This window comes from Rhinopithecus roxellana, chromosome 5 (assembly GCF_007565055.1).
Source record: "Rhinopithecus roxellana isolate Shanxi Qingling chromosome 5, ASM756505v1, whole genome shotgun sequence".
Lineage (NCBI taxonomy): Eukaryota > Metazoa > Chordata > Mammalia > Primates > Cercopithecidae > Rhinopithecus > Rhinopithecus roxellana.
The window spans coordinates 94,495,154-94,511,637 of NC_044553.1; the positions used below are offsets into that span (position 1 = coordinate 94,495,154).

Here is a 16,484-nt window from a genome sequence, read left to right on the forward strand (position 1 = left end):
ATCAGGTTTATGAAGCCTGGAATCTCAGGGACATAGTCCATGCATGTGTGTGAGTGTTCCCAAAAAATTCCCAGTGTGATTCTGACACAAATCCCAGTTAAATAACCATTGATCCTAACCAAACCCTCTGTTGGCTAAACTAGCTATTTTGTCATCTCTGTGATTGTATCAGGCAGCTGAGAAGTGCTGGGGAGTTATCACATATAGGCTGCCCATTGTCACTACAGTTTCATAGTCACCAGCCTCAACTGGGCACTCCATGCTGCCCGTGCATCCTACCAAATTGATTTAATTGACTGGCCCACCACTCTCTATAATTGCCATTTCAAATCTTCCACACTCTCTGGCTTCTCTTCTCTTCCTCTCAATTTCTGCAGATGACTTTTTGCTTCCTAAGTGGGAAATTCACAACTTATTGCAATATGATTTATAAACCTACTTGTATTAGCACCTATTCTCTTCTCTCCTGTTCCAGTGGAGGAGGAATCTCTTTCATCTAAAGCGAATCCTTTCATGTGTTCTCTGGATCCCATTCCTCCCCACCTCCCCTAATAGACAAGAAGCAGAATTCAACTCATCTGTACATTTAGCTTATCATCTTGATTTCTTAGGGCATTTTACACAGTTTACTCTGTCCTTCTTGAGCTCCTCTGTCCTTTTTCGTTAGTTGTTGTGATAATATACACTCTCTTGGTGTCTTTAGTACCTTGCTGTCCCTCTTCCAAGTCTTTCTTTCCTTTTTTTTTTTTTTTTTTTGAGACAGAGTCTCACTCTGTCGTCCAGAGTGGAGTGCAGTGATGCGATCTTGGCTCACTGCAAGCTCCACCTCCCGGATTCACGCCATTCTCCTGCCTCAGCCTCCCAAGTAGCTGGGACTACAGGTGCCCACCACCATGCCTGGGTAATTTTTTCGTGTTTTTAGTAGAGACAGGGTTTCACCATGTTAGCCAGGATGGTCTTGATCTCCTGACCTCGTGATCCACCCGCCTTGGCCTCCTAAAATGCTGGAGTTATTGGCGTGAGCCACCGTGCCCGGGTTCTTCCAAGTCTTTCTTTACTGGTGTTTCCTACCTAACCTTTAAATATTGAAGTTTCTGTGCATGTTTCTGGGAAGTGGTCTGGGAAGCACTGCATCCATGGCCAGCCACCTCGTGCTCAACAATGGCACGAAGATGGCCATCCTGGGGCTGGGCACCTGAATGTCCTCTCCAGGCCAGGTGGCCAAGGCTGTGAAGGTGGCGATTGATATCAGGTACCGCCACATCAACTGAGCCCAGGTACCAGAATGAGAATGAGATAGGGGTGGCCATTCAGGAGAAGTTCAGGGGGCAGATGGTGAAGCATGAGGAGCTCTTCATCATCAGCAAACTCTGGTGCACGTACCATGGAAAGGGCCTGGTGAAAGGAGCCTGTCAGAAGATGCTCAGTGACCCTAAGCAGGGATACCTGGACTACTACCTTGTTCTCTGGCCAGCCAGCTGTAAGCCTGGGAAGGAATCCTTCCCATTGGATGAGTCGGGCACATGGTTCCCAGTGACACTGACATTGTGGACACATGGGTGGCCATAAAGAGCTGGTGGATTGAAGGACTGACTGGTGAAAGCTACTGGCATCTCCACCTTCAACCATCTCCAGGTTGAGGGGATTTTAAACAAACCTGGGTTAAACTATAAGCCAGCAGTTAACCAAATGGAGTGCCACCTGTGCCTCACTCAGGAGAAGTTAATCCAGTACTGCCACTCTAAAGGCATTGTGGTGACTGCCTGTGGTCCCCTTGGCTCTCCTGACAGCCCCTGGGCCAAGGCTGAGAACCCTTCCCTCCTGGAGGATCCCAAGATCAAGGTGATCATAGCCAGGCAATCCAGGTTGGGATCCGATTCTCAGGCAGAGGAACTTGATGGTGATCCCCAGGTCTGTGATACCAGAATGCATTGCTGAGTCACAGACTTTGAAACGAGCAGCCAGGATATTACCATCTTATTCAGCTACAACAAGAACTGGAAGCTCTGTGCCTTGGTAAGCTGTGCCTCTTACAAGGATTACCTCTTCCATGCAGAGTTTTGAAGGGGTGGATGCCTGCTCAACCCCAGTGACCTACACTTGTTTTTCCTGCTCATTTTTTTCTTGCAAATGTAGCATGGCCTGTGTCACTCAGTGGTGGAACAACAACCTCTAGACTGACCAGCCAGGGCTTGCTTGTCTAGCTTGATGTTGGATCTGAGGAGCAGTGTCAGTGGAGTTGAAGTCTATTCCAGTTTCCTCTGCCCTTTTTTTTTTTGTTTTTTCACCCAGCTGGGGAAAGTGCAGCCTGCACACCCTTTTGTTGACCAAGGAGAAGCAAAAACTACAAGGTCAAAATAGTGCCACTAACAGTCACATTTTGACTGCTTGTAACTTTTCGGCAAGACTTGTTTTTGCCTAAAAAAAAAAAGTGCTGTTGTGAGCTTAAAAATTTTTTGACATTTCTCAGGGCTGTCTACTACCATTTTAACTTCCACTCCCCTATGTTCTTCAAACCTCCATCTTTGTGTTATTGTGTGTGTGTGTTCAGTTATAGGAATTTGGGTGTGCAAAAGTGTAAATTTCCTTTTTAAACATTTCTCATGTTCTCATTTCTGCTGATAACTCAGTTACTTTGGCTCAGGGTTTCTCAACATCAATACTCTTCACATTTTGGACAGGATAATTCTTTGTTGTGAAGGTTGTCCTACATGTTTTGCGATGTTTAGCAGCATCCCTGGCCTCCACTCACAAGACGCCAGGAGCCTCCTGCCCTTCCTAGTTGTGCCAACCACAAAATGTCTCCAGATCATATCAAATGTCCTTGGAGGTATAAAATTGTCCTTGGCTGAGAACCACTGCATTTAGCTTAAACTCAGTCTTTTTGGGGGTACCTAGGCATTTTGTTTCACCTCACCTTCCTTTTCCTTCCCATCTCCCTGGGGGTGGTCAGAGGCTCTGGAAGACTTACGCATAACTTTGACATTGGCAGAGAAACCTTTGATCTGCAATTACTTCTCCACTGGAATCCACTGTTGCTGTCACTCAAAGCCTCTTCTCGCAACAGGCTCACTGCAGGACAATAGCTCTGCTGGTTGGCGTCTCCCCTGTTGCTTTCCCGTACTTCCTGCCTCAACATTGGCCAGTGGCTCTCTAGCTTCTGAAACTCAGTAACATTTTCCCATCTCATCTCTGACTGTGGCTGCCCATCCCACAGCCTCTACTGTGGGAATCTCTCTTCCTCTTCTGCAAGTTGATATTTTAGTTCCCTCTGTGCTCATTCAAGTCCCTGATCACTTGCAGGGGCTCCTTCAATGTGGCATCTGAGTATGAGGTGGGGTCTCATCTCCTTTCTCCTTGAACCTGCCTCATCCTTTCCATTTTACTGCAGCATGTTGGCATGGGGTGCCCTGAAAGGCGGCTTCCTCCCAGCAATTCAGACACAGAGTCTTCCTGCATCTTTCTGAAGGTCTCCATCATCCCTTCTTTCCCAGGATTTTGGAACCAGAGGGAGCAGCATGTGGAACCCTCTTAAAGAGACCACATCACTAACTCCCTTTAGCTGATTGACTCCCCATGTTCTCCCTCCCTCAAGTCTTATCATCTCTCTATATTTTGGGACAAGTACTTTTGCAGTTAGAGATTAGACTGTCATAAAACACTATGTTCTGAGAGCTTCATGTACTTTTCCTTCTGGAGCTTAAGAAACCTTCCCCCAATCTCCTTCAAATCTGTCTTTGCCATAGGCCTAAAACCTATTTTTGGAACTCAACATAGGCTTTCGAGCCCATTATTTGATTCTTTCATTCGTGCTAAGATTTTTAGTGTTCCTTCTTCCCTGGGATAATAAGCCCTAGCATTAAGGTTCAGTAGAAATGATAGAAGTACTGGACAATAAAAAGAAATTACCAAGAAGAAAAAAGATATAAACTATTATTCCACTACCTATGTCTGATTGTTTAACTTTTGCACTTCCTTTTGCAAAAGCCCTATTCAGGGCTCACCAAATATTTCATTTCCATCAGAGCTTAACCTTTTCAGAGGAAGAAGGTAATACTACCTATTGCTGACTTTGAATGGGAGTTTGGGGATATGAGAGTCACAGAGAGATGATTACTGCCCCCTTCCTCCAAACTGTGGAGCTGACCATGCCATAAAACAGTTTCAGTCACCAAGAATGAGCTTCCAGAGGAACCACCGGTGTAGAACTTTCAGTCTATGTGGACATAACCAATAAAAAATGTGGAGGGGGTGTAAAGTGTATGTATATGTGTTTAAAATGTTATTGGCAAAGCCTGGTTGTTTTACTGCCAGTAATGGTCATTCATTTTTTCCCCTGTAATTCTATTCAGCTTCATTCTGGACTGATTCAAATAGGAAGCCGACACGATGTCAACCAAAAATCATTTTAATCTCCAAGTCCCATAAAACAATATAAAATACTCATATAACTCACTTTCCTGGAATGAAGTTTATAGCAACTAAAGTGCTTCCAATTTTATTTTTAGAAACTGGTTCATGTATTTTACATTGAATTAAGTCTAGTTCTTTTCTGTGACAGTTGGAGAGATATTTTAAATCTCAGCCAGTGGGCAAAGAATAATTTGTTTCTGATCTACATTTTTGCTTTGAAGAAACCATCGACTCTATTAATAAAACAAATGCTGTTTTCTTTTTCTTGAGAAGCCACAACCTGCACAGCCTCTGCTTGACAAACTGAGACAAAATAAATGTGATAAAATGGATTTTATATTAAAATGAGCCAACCTGACATGAAAGTCAAGGGACTGGTCCCAAAGAGTGACAATTACATTTACTACATTCCAGAATCAGCAATGCATTATGGTCCCTGCCTGCAAGTGCTTCTGAATGGAATTTCAAAGCCCTTGCAGATCCATATGTAGCCTTTCAAGATAAACTGTACATCAGCTGGTTCCTAAACCTCAAAACTACTGCCCACAGACAAAAGCATAATTTAGAAAAGAAACTCCCATAAAAATACACAGATGAAATATAGGTTGAAAATGGTGTGTAATTACTGGTACGTTACTGGTCATTACTGGTGTGTTAAGAGTCTGCTCTGATTAAAGAGATAATAAATCTTCAAGGAATTAAATAATTCTTAAAAGGCAAAATGACACTTAATGATGGATTTCTATGACCCACTAGGAAAAACAGAAAACCACATTGTATGTGGGTAATTAAAAAAAAGTTTCTTGAAAGACAGGATAAACACTGACTATCATATTTGCTGCAAATGTGGAGATCAAATGACAAGTAAATCTTTGGTAAACCCCTTGCAGTCTGGAATCAGCTCAGAAAAAACAGAAAGGAGAATTCAGAAAAGCCACAAGGATGAGAACTGTGGGCTGATAGATGACAACCCCCAAAATACAACTGCTGAAGAGGTTTAGATGCAAACCTCAAACCACTTGTATTAACTAATTGACCCTCAGCATGTGGCACTGATCAATCATTTACATCCTGACTGGTGAGTTCTTTTAAAATGATTGTTTTTATGATTGTATTTATTGTCCTCAACTTTTTATTTTGGAAACTTGCAAACCTCCAGAAATGTTGAAAGAATAGGAGGATAAAAACCCTTATATCCTTTATCTACATTTACTGATTGTTAGCATTTTATCACATTTGTGATACATTTGTGCACTCTTTGTATATATTCCCCCAATCATTTGTAAGTAAGTTACAAATATTAGACTCTTCCTGTTCTACATACTTGAGTATATATCTCTTTAGAGCAAGGACATCCTCTCACATAGCCACAACACTGTTATCATACCAGGAAATTTAACATTGTTATAAATTTACTGTCTTTTATACAAAACATATTTGCATTTCCCAAATTGTTTCCAAAATGTTCCTTATAGGATTTTTTTTTTTTCTGATCTAGAACCATTAAGAATCATGCACTGTATTTGGTTGTACTGTATCTTTTGCCCTTTAATTTAGAACAAGGGTGAGCAAATATTTTCTGTAAAGGGACAGATATGAATACAAATATTTATATATATTATAAATAGCATATAATAATATAAATATTTTAGGTTTTGCAGCCCATACTGTCTCTGTTGCAACTGCTTAACTATGGTGTTGTAGCACAAAAGCAGTCATAGACAATATGTAAAGGAATGAATGTAATTATGTTTCAATAAATTCACATAATTTTCAAGTGCCATGAAACATTTTTCTAATTTTTTCCAGCCATTAAAAAATATACAAACCATTTGTAGATCACAGGTCATCAAAAGCAGTAGTTGGCAGGATTTGCCCTACAGATCAGAATTTGATGATACCATATCTAAAACAATCCTCTGCCTTTTTGTTAAAGGAAACATTTTACTGACGTATATGGAAATGCACACACTTCTAAGTGGAGAGCTTGGCGAGTTTTCACAAGGTGAACAGGGTCATGGAACACAACTCAGAATAAGAAATAACTGTGACTTTATTTCATTTTTTAAAAACTCCACTTATTTATGTTATGTATGTGGATTCAAAGGTGGTTAGCACCAGGTCTAAGTGTGCTATTATAGAACCCTTCCAGAAATGGTTTTAACTGTTATTATTAGAGTCCTCATCCTCTGCAGTGAACTGAATATCTCAGTCTTGACAACGATCCTGCCCTTTGGGCCAGGCCAGCTAATATGTGTGACAAAGTCATGCATGGAACCATTTCAGAAAATATGCCAATTCCTGTAGACTCCATGAATGATTTCATCCCTTTTTGTAGAGTTCTCTTCCGGCTCTCTGCATTACCTCGGAGGGTGCCCAGGCCTGATAGGCAGGAAGATGCTGCTTAAAGAATGGGCTTAAGAAAAGGTAGACGTCAGCAGGGCCCGGGATCTGGGAGGTCTAGCTTTGTTCACAGGCTGGAGGGTAGCCAGGAGCTGTCATCCCTGGTGGGTAACTGGTTGATGAGACTACCTAAGACAGTTTTTTTTACCTTGTTTGCTGCATTTTATTTCCCATGGGGGGCAAAATTTCTTGGCTTTGTAAAAGCAAAACTTGGAAAGTTTCCTTTAGACATGTGAATGGTCATGAGTGACTCATGGGAGCTCCTCCTGATATGGAAATAAGCTGCCGCACAAGTTTCTAGCTTTTCTGTTTACTCCAGGCATCTTCAATATGTTTATAATATTTCTAGAGATTATCCCTAGTGTGAAGTGGGGATTAATCCATTTTTTTTCAGGACACAGAGCCAAACATCAATTAGCTTTTCTGAAGATGGCAGAATTTCTTGGATGATATGTGTCCTAGGCATATTGATATCAATATGTGTCCTAAGCAATCATCCAAGGATACATAATTTTTTTTTTTTTTTTTGAGATGGAATCTCACTCTGTCACCCAGGCTGGAGTGCAGTGGCGCGATCTCGGCTCACTGCAAACTCTGCCTCCCGGGTTCATGCCATTCTCTTGCCTCAGCTTCCCGAGTAGCTGGGACTACAGGCACCCGCCACCACGCCTGGCTAATTTCTTGTATTTTTAGTAGAGACGGGGTTTCACCATGTTAGCCAGGATGGTCTCGATCTGCTGACCTCATGATCTGCCTGCCTCGGCCTCCCAAAGTGCTGGGACTACAGGCGTGAGCCACCGCGTCTGGCTGGACACGTAATTTGAGAGAGGTAGAATCAAATAAATAGTGGTCTTGCTTTGAGGCTTAGCATGTGGGTTCAGTTACTTTCACACTGGTGAATGTGTTTGAAGAAGCTTAATCCCACCACTGCAGATTTATAATATTCTCCTAGGAATCTCACACTCACATTTCAGAATAAAGACCCCTCTGGAGGTCTAACTTTGAGAGACCCGAATCAACACTGAAGAACTGAGCAGACTCAGAGTCAGCTTCGCTCCTGGGGTTCTCAGCCCTTTCTTTTTTTCTACTCTCAGACCTAATTTTAATATCCATCACTGCCCTCTCCCTTAAACTATTCCTACTTGGCTGAAGGCATTTAACTATTAATTCTTCGATTTTATTGAAAACTTTTTTCTATGTTCACATTCCAAATACTAAAATGGCACAATTAAGCTAATCAGCATGGCAAAGGACCTATCCCTACTAGAGAACAGAAACCAGTCAGATAGTGCATACTGGGGAATTCCAGGTTGGGGAGGAAAAAAGATGCCATGAATCCTGATAGCTTCTTCTTTTTAAGTTTGTTTATGATGATGCAGCTCGAAAGATGATTGGCTTTCTTCTTGTAATTTATAAAAGGACAAGGTTATCTGTTGTTAAGTAAATCCCTTTCTCTGGCTTTCTCATTTAGCTTGTGTTTCCAGGATCAAAGCATCATAAATAACCAATGAAGAAAAACACCACCTAAACATTAAGAGACAATTTCCATAAACGTTCACATTAAAAATGCATGATTGGTATGAAGATTTAATTGTAGCCACAGTGTAGTTTCTGTCTTTTGCTGCAGTCATATTTTCCTTTGTGTTGTCTGTCCTAGTTAACTTTGAAGCCCACTAAAGATGAGAAATGGGCATTCATGGAGCAGGCGCATATGGCTTTAGCTGTTTGGTGGTGGAGCTGGTGTTTTCCCCTCTGTAGCCTCAGCCTTTGTGTTCTCAGCAATGAACTTTAATAAAACAACCTCAAATCTGAGAGATGGTGGACAGAAGAGAGAGCAGTAGATGTTAGCTGACTTTAGTATTTGTTTTGTCTGTAAGTGTGGTAAAATAGACTAATGCACAACTAACCACTCCTTCTATCCCCACTATGTCATTTCCAGAGTTATGTAAAATTGTGTCAGAGACACTCAATTAATGAGCTTTCTGAACCATGGTAGTAATATAGATGTGGTGTTCATACGGTGACTTTCACATAATCACAACCAAATAAGAACTCTTGCATGATAGAGAAAAAACCCTACAATAGACTACTGATTACTGTTATTATTGTTGTTGTTGTTGTTGAGGCAAGCTGAGGAGAATGTAAAGAATACTAACCATTCTTTTTTATAACATATTAGTAAACATACTAACATGTAGTTGTGAAACGGTTAAAGTTGTGGGGAATATAAGCAATATAAGCCTTTTTATTTTTATTTTTTATTGTTGGCTGCTAAATTTTGTTCCATGTAGATAGGCTGCTGGGGTTTCTGTGGGAAATGTCACATTGGCTAGTAAGCCTTGGGAGAATTGCAAGGCTCAAGTCAGGCATCCTCCCAAGATCTCAGAGTTCAGAACTATTTGGCTGTCAGGGAAGAAGGGTTGAAAAATGTCCCCTTGATTTCCACTGGAAAGGGCTACCTCGAGACTTGTTTTCTTTGCCTTCCAGCACCAGAAATGTAAAGTGATGAGATACTTCAAGTCAAAGAAGTGAAAGGGTTAAATAAAGCATGACCGTGATAGGCTAAGGATGAAGAGAGATCTAAGAGTTAGATGAGAATTGACTAGTTTGGTGTCTAACAGGAGGAAAGATCTAGAAGCGTCTAATTAGATTGGGGCCAGGAATTTTAAATGAGAGACATTTCGATGATTTTATGAATATAGTTTTTCTTCCCAGGTATATCCCAAATTCCATAAAGGAATTTAAAGAATCTTATAAAGATCCTTTATTTCCATTTGTCTTCCACATAGAACTTCAGCAGGAAGACTTGCACAAAGTGATGGATCAATACATTTCTGTCAACTCATATTATACTTTAAAAGAAAAATATTTTGATGATGTTTTGCCTCTGTGTATATTTTGGGAATTATTTCATATGAATCTTGCAGTAGATTGAGACCATATTGTTTATTGTATATGGCATGTGAGAATTAACTGTAGAATGGGTCAAGAAATAACCTCACCTAGTTTTTAATCCTGACATTCTAGATTCTGTCTGCCCTGTGAGATGTTTGGAGAAACAACACTGCCACCTTCTGGTAGATACATGTCATCTTTCTCTCTGCCCACCAATGGCACCCAGGCTCACCCATGTTTACATCAATACAGACCTAATTTGATTTGAAATTTTGCAAACTTTAAATCAAGTCTAAATAAAATCTTAGATAATATGGCCGAAGATTAAAGGCACGGAAAGAAGGCCTCCAGCTTGTACATTTTTTGGAAAGGGTTATGATTTTGCTATCAAAGAAAATCTTATCCCAGTTCTACTGTGATGTGATATTGTCTTTAAGACTTACTACTTTACTGGGGTGTTCTAATAGACCTTCAAATGAGCAAGAATGCTCCAGCCTTAGAGCTGGGGATGATGGGAGTAGGCGGAGCAAGAGTATGGGGAAAAATTCACAGACAAGTTGTATCAGCCATGAAAAAACAAATGGGTGAGTAAACTGCCTAAGTGATGAACAGGTGAATAGAATTTTCTACACTGTATTTTTGGATTGGTAGTTTATCTTGTTTGGTGTTAAATGTGTGTAGTCATGGTTACTTGACTAGTTCACTGGAAACCCATGTAGACCCATAGTCATCTAGAGTGGGGCATATAGTAGGTGTCAATAAGAACTAGTTACATTAATTAATAAATGAGAACATATCTTTTCTTTTGAAATTTTTATTTATTTATTTATTTTTGAGACGTAGTCTCACTGTGTCACCCAGGCTGGAGTGCAGTGGCACGATCTCGGCTCACTGTAACCTCCACCTCATGGGATCAAGCGATTCTCCTGCCTCAGCCTCCAGAGTTGCTGGGAGTACAGGTGCATGCCACTACACCTGGCTATTTTTTTTTTTTTTTTTTCTTTTTGAGACGGAGTCTCGCTTTTGTCGCCCAGGCTGGAGTGCAGTGGCCGGATCTCAGCTCACTGCAAGCTCCGCCTCCCAGGTTTACGCCATTCTCCTGCCTCAGCCTCCTGAGTAGCTGGGACTACAGATGCCCGCCACCTCGCCCGGCTAGTTTTTTGTATTTTTAGTAGAGACAGGGTTTCACCATGTTGGCCAGGCTGGTCAACTCCTGACCTCAGGTGATCTGCCCACCTCGGCCTCCCAAAGTGCTGGGATTACAGATCTTTGCTTTTATATTTCATCTCTGAAATACTGTGCTGAGAATGAGGCTGGAGAAGGTAAATTTTGATTTTTCTAATCTTTCTTACTCATTCCCCAATCCAAACCCTATGGCAACTGCTCATAAAGGTAGGCCAGTGCTAGCGAATCAGTTCTATTAATTTTTTCACCACTTGATCCATGTTAGGAAACAAAATTATCTGGTTGTAGTGGCACATACTTGTAATCCCAGCTACTCGGAGGCTGAGACAGGAGAATCATTTAGAAGTCAGGAGACGGAGGTTGCAGTGAGCTGAGATCTTGCTACTGCATGAACAATTGCTTGGGCGACAGAGGTAGACTCAGTCTCTAAAAAAAAAAAAAAAAAAAAAAAAAGACATTGGAATATACAAACAAACAAGATTAATCAGGATTAATGTCTTTTCAAGGTAATATTAAAGGTAATGCTATAACCACTGCTGGGGATCATGTTCCTATCAGAATATGCACCTTTGTCTTTGACTAGGCTATTTTACAGTTTTGTAGAGATAAAAGTTAACTTGTACAAAACTGATAGCAATGCAAATATGTCCATAGACATATCAATAAATTCTGTCCAGTGGAAAGTTAATTGACTTCTCCCCCTGTCCACACACAAAAAAGCACCAATTTTGTTTCCATTTGCAAATCCATTTCACTCTTCCTGATCTATAAATGTCTCTGCTTTTTGGCCTCCTCTGAACCTGTTGTTAATGAAGTCTTATTCTCTCAATCACCAAGCAATTGAGCTATGGGATTTCATGTTGAGTTATTAGCTTCTACTACTATTTTACCTGCTACCTTGTTTAATTAATGAGTTAAATGAAAGTTTGACATAAGTATGTTTTATATTTGCATGAGAATCATGATTGTTCCTCCTCCCATCCCCAAAGATCCTTCAGCACCCAATATTAAATAACAGGCTGAAGGAGGAGTCTGGGGGGCTTTTCTTATTTGGTTTTTATGGGAGTTGCATCACTGGTAATCCAAAGTTTTATTCCCTTCCCCTCCCTGAAGTAGAAGGTGCAACTGAGAGTGACTGAGACTACCCACCTTCCCACGTGGTCTTCCCATGTGATCGATCACTTGGTGATCCTGTGTTTGTGCAAACCATTTCTGAAACTCCTCTGCTGGAAGTACCTTCAAAATCTGCTGCAGAGTGTTCAGATTTGCAGCATGGTGTGAAATTCACTAGACATCGGGCTTTGGTATTGGTCAGACCTGCTTCAAATTCTAGTTCTCCATGCACTAGGTGGAAGTTATCAGATGTTTCTGTTTACTCATCTGTAAAACAGAGCTGTTACAGAGTGAATGAAACAATGTGTATTGTACCTGGCATGTAATATGTTCTCCATAAATCTTACCTATTATTGCTACATAAAGAGAAAATCATAGGACCTCCTTTCTTCCTTGGTCCTGCTGACGTGTAGCTCTGCGGTAACATCTCTGGTGCTGATGTTTGGGGCCCGGTTGACATAGACAGGACTACACCCATTTAGGCCTGTGTAGGGCCTGAAGGATGTAGGGGTCTGGGTGTATTGGATCTGGAAATTTCCTGGAGTGAGTAGACCCGGATTTGACCTTTCAATTTCTTGATTGTGAGAAAGCCAAGGTGTGGTGAGTGGCAGATGGTAGCTAAGGGCAGTGGCCACATAACAACTGCTATGGAAATTTTACAAATTTAATAATTGGTATGGCACTGCTGAGTAAAACAAAGCCCTGGGAGAGGGTAGGTGAGCTGAACTGGGGGCAAGGGAACATCTTTCCAGACACCCTTAAAGTGGATGCCAAGATGGTCATAGACAGCCAGGTCACCAAGCAAAGAATTTCTTTGCTTTCCTTCTGATGGGTTTTGTCTGATGGGAACAGCTAATATGGAGAATTTTTTCAGTTGTGGGCTCTACCATACCACCCTCCTAATATAGATTTCAATTGCTGGTAGATTTTACTATTGAACCAGGACAGAAACAAAAAGGAAGCTTAAGTATCACAGCAGCCAGTGACACCGCTGTTCCTTTGAGACACCTCAAAGGTGACAATTATACAAACTACATTTATTCACTCCTTTTCCCTCAACAAATAATTTCCACATCATATGAAGAAGTGACTCTGAAATTTGCATTTTTAGGCAGAAAAAGGAATTCTGATATCAGCGAACCAATGTATCTGAATTTTTATTTAAAGAGGCTGTAAAAGAACATTCTGGATATTATGTGTATCATTATTTTGGTTACTTTGCAGTGTTATTGATGTTTAACTTCAAATATCCAGTAGAGGGCATGAAAGGAATTGGTTTTGTTTGGGCTCACTATGTTGAAGATAGAATTTGAATAGAGGAAATGAAAAAGCGAATGGATTATACACTGCAGCTTTCAGACACGGAATGACAAATAATCTTTAGATATCAACCCAATATATATTGCAACCTTTCTTTTCTCTTATATCATATCTTATATCCTTCATTTAAAATTACTTAATCCTTAAGAATTAGATTTCCTAAGCTATTGAACAAAATACATATGAAATCATTAAATATCGCTGATTTGTATTCACATCTATTAGAGACAAACCTGAAGAATACACCGAACTTTAGTACCTAATGACATAGTGTCCATGAAAAGCAAAGTTCTACCTTCTGGCAGAAACCCTTCATCTTTAGAATGCAAGACTGCTCTCAGCATCCCCTTCCTCCTTCAGATCTCAAGTCAGGCACTGGAAGCAGGACAAGAACCTTTCACAATCAGCCTTGGTGCCAAGCTTGACTCAAGATTGACTTACCAGTTGTTGCTTTCTCACTCATTTGTGACTTTGGTGGAAAAACAAAAGAAAAGCACATACCTGCACTACATTTAATGAGTGCCTGCAGTATGCTAGATACTATATTAGATACTTGAAAAATGATTTTAATCTTTATAAGAACCCTACAAAGCCAACTTTATTATCCCCATTTTTCTGAGGCTCACAGAGGTTGCAAATTTCACGGCATTTCCCTGCATGCCAGTCTGCTCTATTTCTCATAAAATCTTCGGGAAGGAAGAAATAAATCTTTGTGAAAAGATTGGGATCTGGAATTCTTAATTTAAATGATAAAATAACAAACCAGGTCACTTCTATATCTATATATTTTGGATATTATCTTCCCCTGTATTTTTCATAATCCAGTCCCACATTTGGTTGATAATAACGTGTGCTTCTATTTTTGTCGTTGTTTAAATTTCTCTTTCTGATTAGCTTCTATAGTAGCTCTTCAAATTAACGGGCACCCCTACATTTTGAAAAAGTATAAGTCTGCTCTAGAGTGGCCACCTTGTCACCGCTCTTATTCTTTTTATAGTTTTTATTATTTCCTAGTGTTCTTCAGATGAGTTTTAAGGACCACCAACATTTAAATTATTTTCAAGAGTTTGTTTAAAATAGAAATTATTGGGCCTCAACAAAGATCATTTGAACTAGAATCTTCTGGGCTGAAGCTTAAGAATCCACATCTTCACATACTCCTCAGGTATCTCTCATAAACATGAGATTGATGCACTGGCTTAGAAAATGAGAATGACTGACTTCAGGCAGCACTCAGTAAACCTTAGTTGTCAATGACTACGACTTAGGTTTCAGGCCACTTCACTATCCATGTGTTCTGTGTTGGCTGCCATGCCAACCACACAGGTTAGTAGAAAAAGCACGGCTTTAGGAAGCAAATGTACCTAGATGTTGATCATTTATTTAGCTTCAGCTTCCAACACTGTAAAATAATGTCTAATTTGCACTAAATTTTGAAGATAAAATGTAATAATATAGGTTTACCACAAAACTAGCACAGTATCTGGTCCATATTGGAGTCTCAAATAATGATAGGTTCTATTAATAAGCATGATATCCCATTAAATAGATACAATACTATTGCTTGGCATTTGAGAGAATAAAGCTCCATTTATAAAGTGAGATGTTTATTGGGAAAGCATGTTATCATTTGCATTAAATTTGAATTCTAAAGAAAGACCATAATTAAGTATATCTTCTGGAAACAGTTTTCCCAGTAAAGTGATATATAAGTAGAATTTGCTTCTTTTATATATATACAGGTTGCCAAATGTTGGGAGATAATTCTTAGAGGATTTCTCACATTGCAGCATGTTTTGTGAGCAAGGTATTGGTTGCCATTTGTTCTGGACTGTCTCTTCAAGGATATTTGTATAGCAAACAGACTTGGCACATAGAATGCCTTCCCCTAGAGCAGGCATGCTTATTGCCCATTGTAAAAGATTCATCAGGTTCCCTAAACTCAAGAATTCCTATCCTGAAATGCAACTGTGTTCAGGCTTCCTTCTGGGTGCATGTGTGTCACTCCTGTACAGCACAGGAGCAAGAGGTGCTGATTCAAATATGCCAACTCTCATGCTGCTTGCTCTGCTTGCCTCTGACCCAGGAATCTCGTTTTTGTCAGCATCCATGACATTGTGGCTGACCAGCTTGTTAGATTTCAAGTTGGGTAAAATCTCAGACCCATTCATAGTCCTTGACACTATGTAAAAGTACCTTTAGCACAGGTTTGCTACTTTTTTTTTTTCCTAGCCTAAGTACTTGTCTGGTGAAATCCACAATGACAACTGAAGAAGGAGGTGACTTGACTCAGATTACAGAGCAAGTTCTAAGCTGAGTCTAACCCCTGGACTCATGCTTTTAGCTTTCTGCTCTTTTCTTCAGGCATTGACACTTGGCTAAACATCCAAGGCAAAGAATATGCAGAGAGAATATGAGTTTATCAGGCTAGGTAGACATTCTATCATGGAAAAAGAATGTTTTCTATTGAGCTATTGGGACTTGGGCAAAGCCATCCTTGGCTAATTCTTTTGCTTGCTTTTCCATGAAACAACTGATGGACTGTGCTTCTTCGGTGGTGTTTTCATAGAAATTCAAGTTCATGAATTGCCCAATGATATACAGCACCAAAGTCATATGATGGAAAGCAGAGTTACCAACATTGCCAACAAGCCTTGGGATAAATGGATGTGCTAAGCTAGTACATAAGAAAGGAATTCTGGGTTCCATTGGAATCAGTGGTGATGGAATTCACAGGTACTTAGTGGATGGACGGTGGGAGAGAGGACAGGTTATGTTTGGGGTGGATGGTGCTAAGGGCCACCTAAAATTAGGAGTTAAGTACAAGAAATAATTTCACTCAAAATACCATTTCCTTATAAGCTGTTCAGTGCATTTTGGTCCAAAAAAGAAAAAGTTAAAATCTTGAAAGTGAAAACAGCTGGAGATCATTAAGCAATCACCAAGAGTTGGCAGACCACGGGAGCAAGAGGTTGGGATAGAGTTTTGAAAACAGAGAATGCTTGATTTAAAGACCTGTCAGGGAACTTGGCTGTGTTTTGGACATTGCCTTTACGTAGGTCTTAGAGTTCCAGTCAATAAAATAAATGCATATTCTTTACTTAAGCTGAGATATTCCTGTGCCAGTAACATTCTCTGAAAGGACAAGCGGAGTC

General features: G+C 40.2%; 1 pseudogene; it reads left to right on the top strand.

Annotated features, from left to right (window-relative positions):
• Window positions 1-1,136: 1,136 nt before the first annotated feature.
• On the top strand, window positions 1,137-2,064 carry LOC104672281 (annotated as a pseudogene).
• Window positions 2,065-16,484: the final 14,420 nt, after the last annotated feature.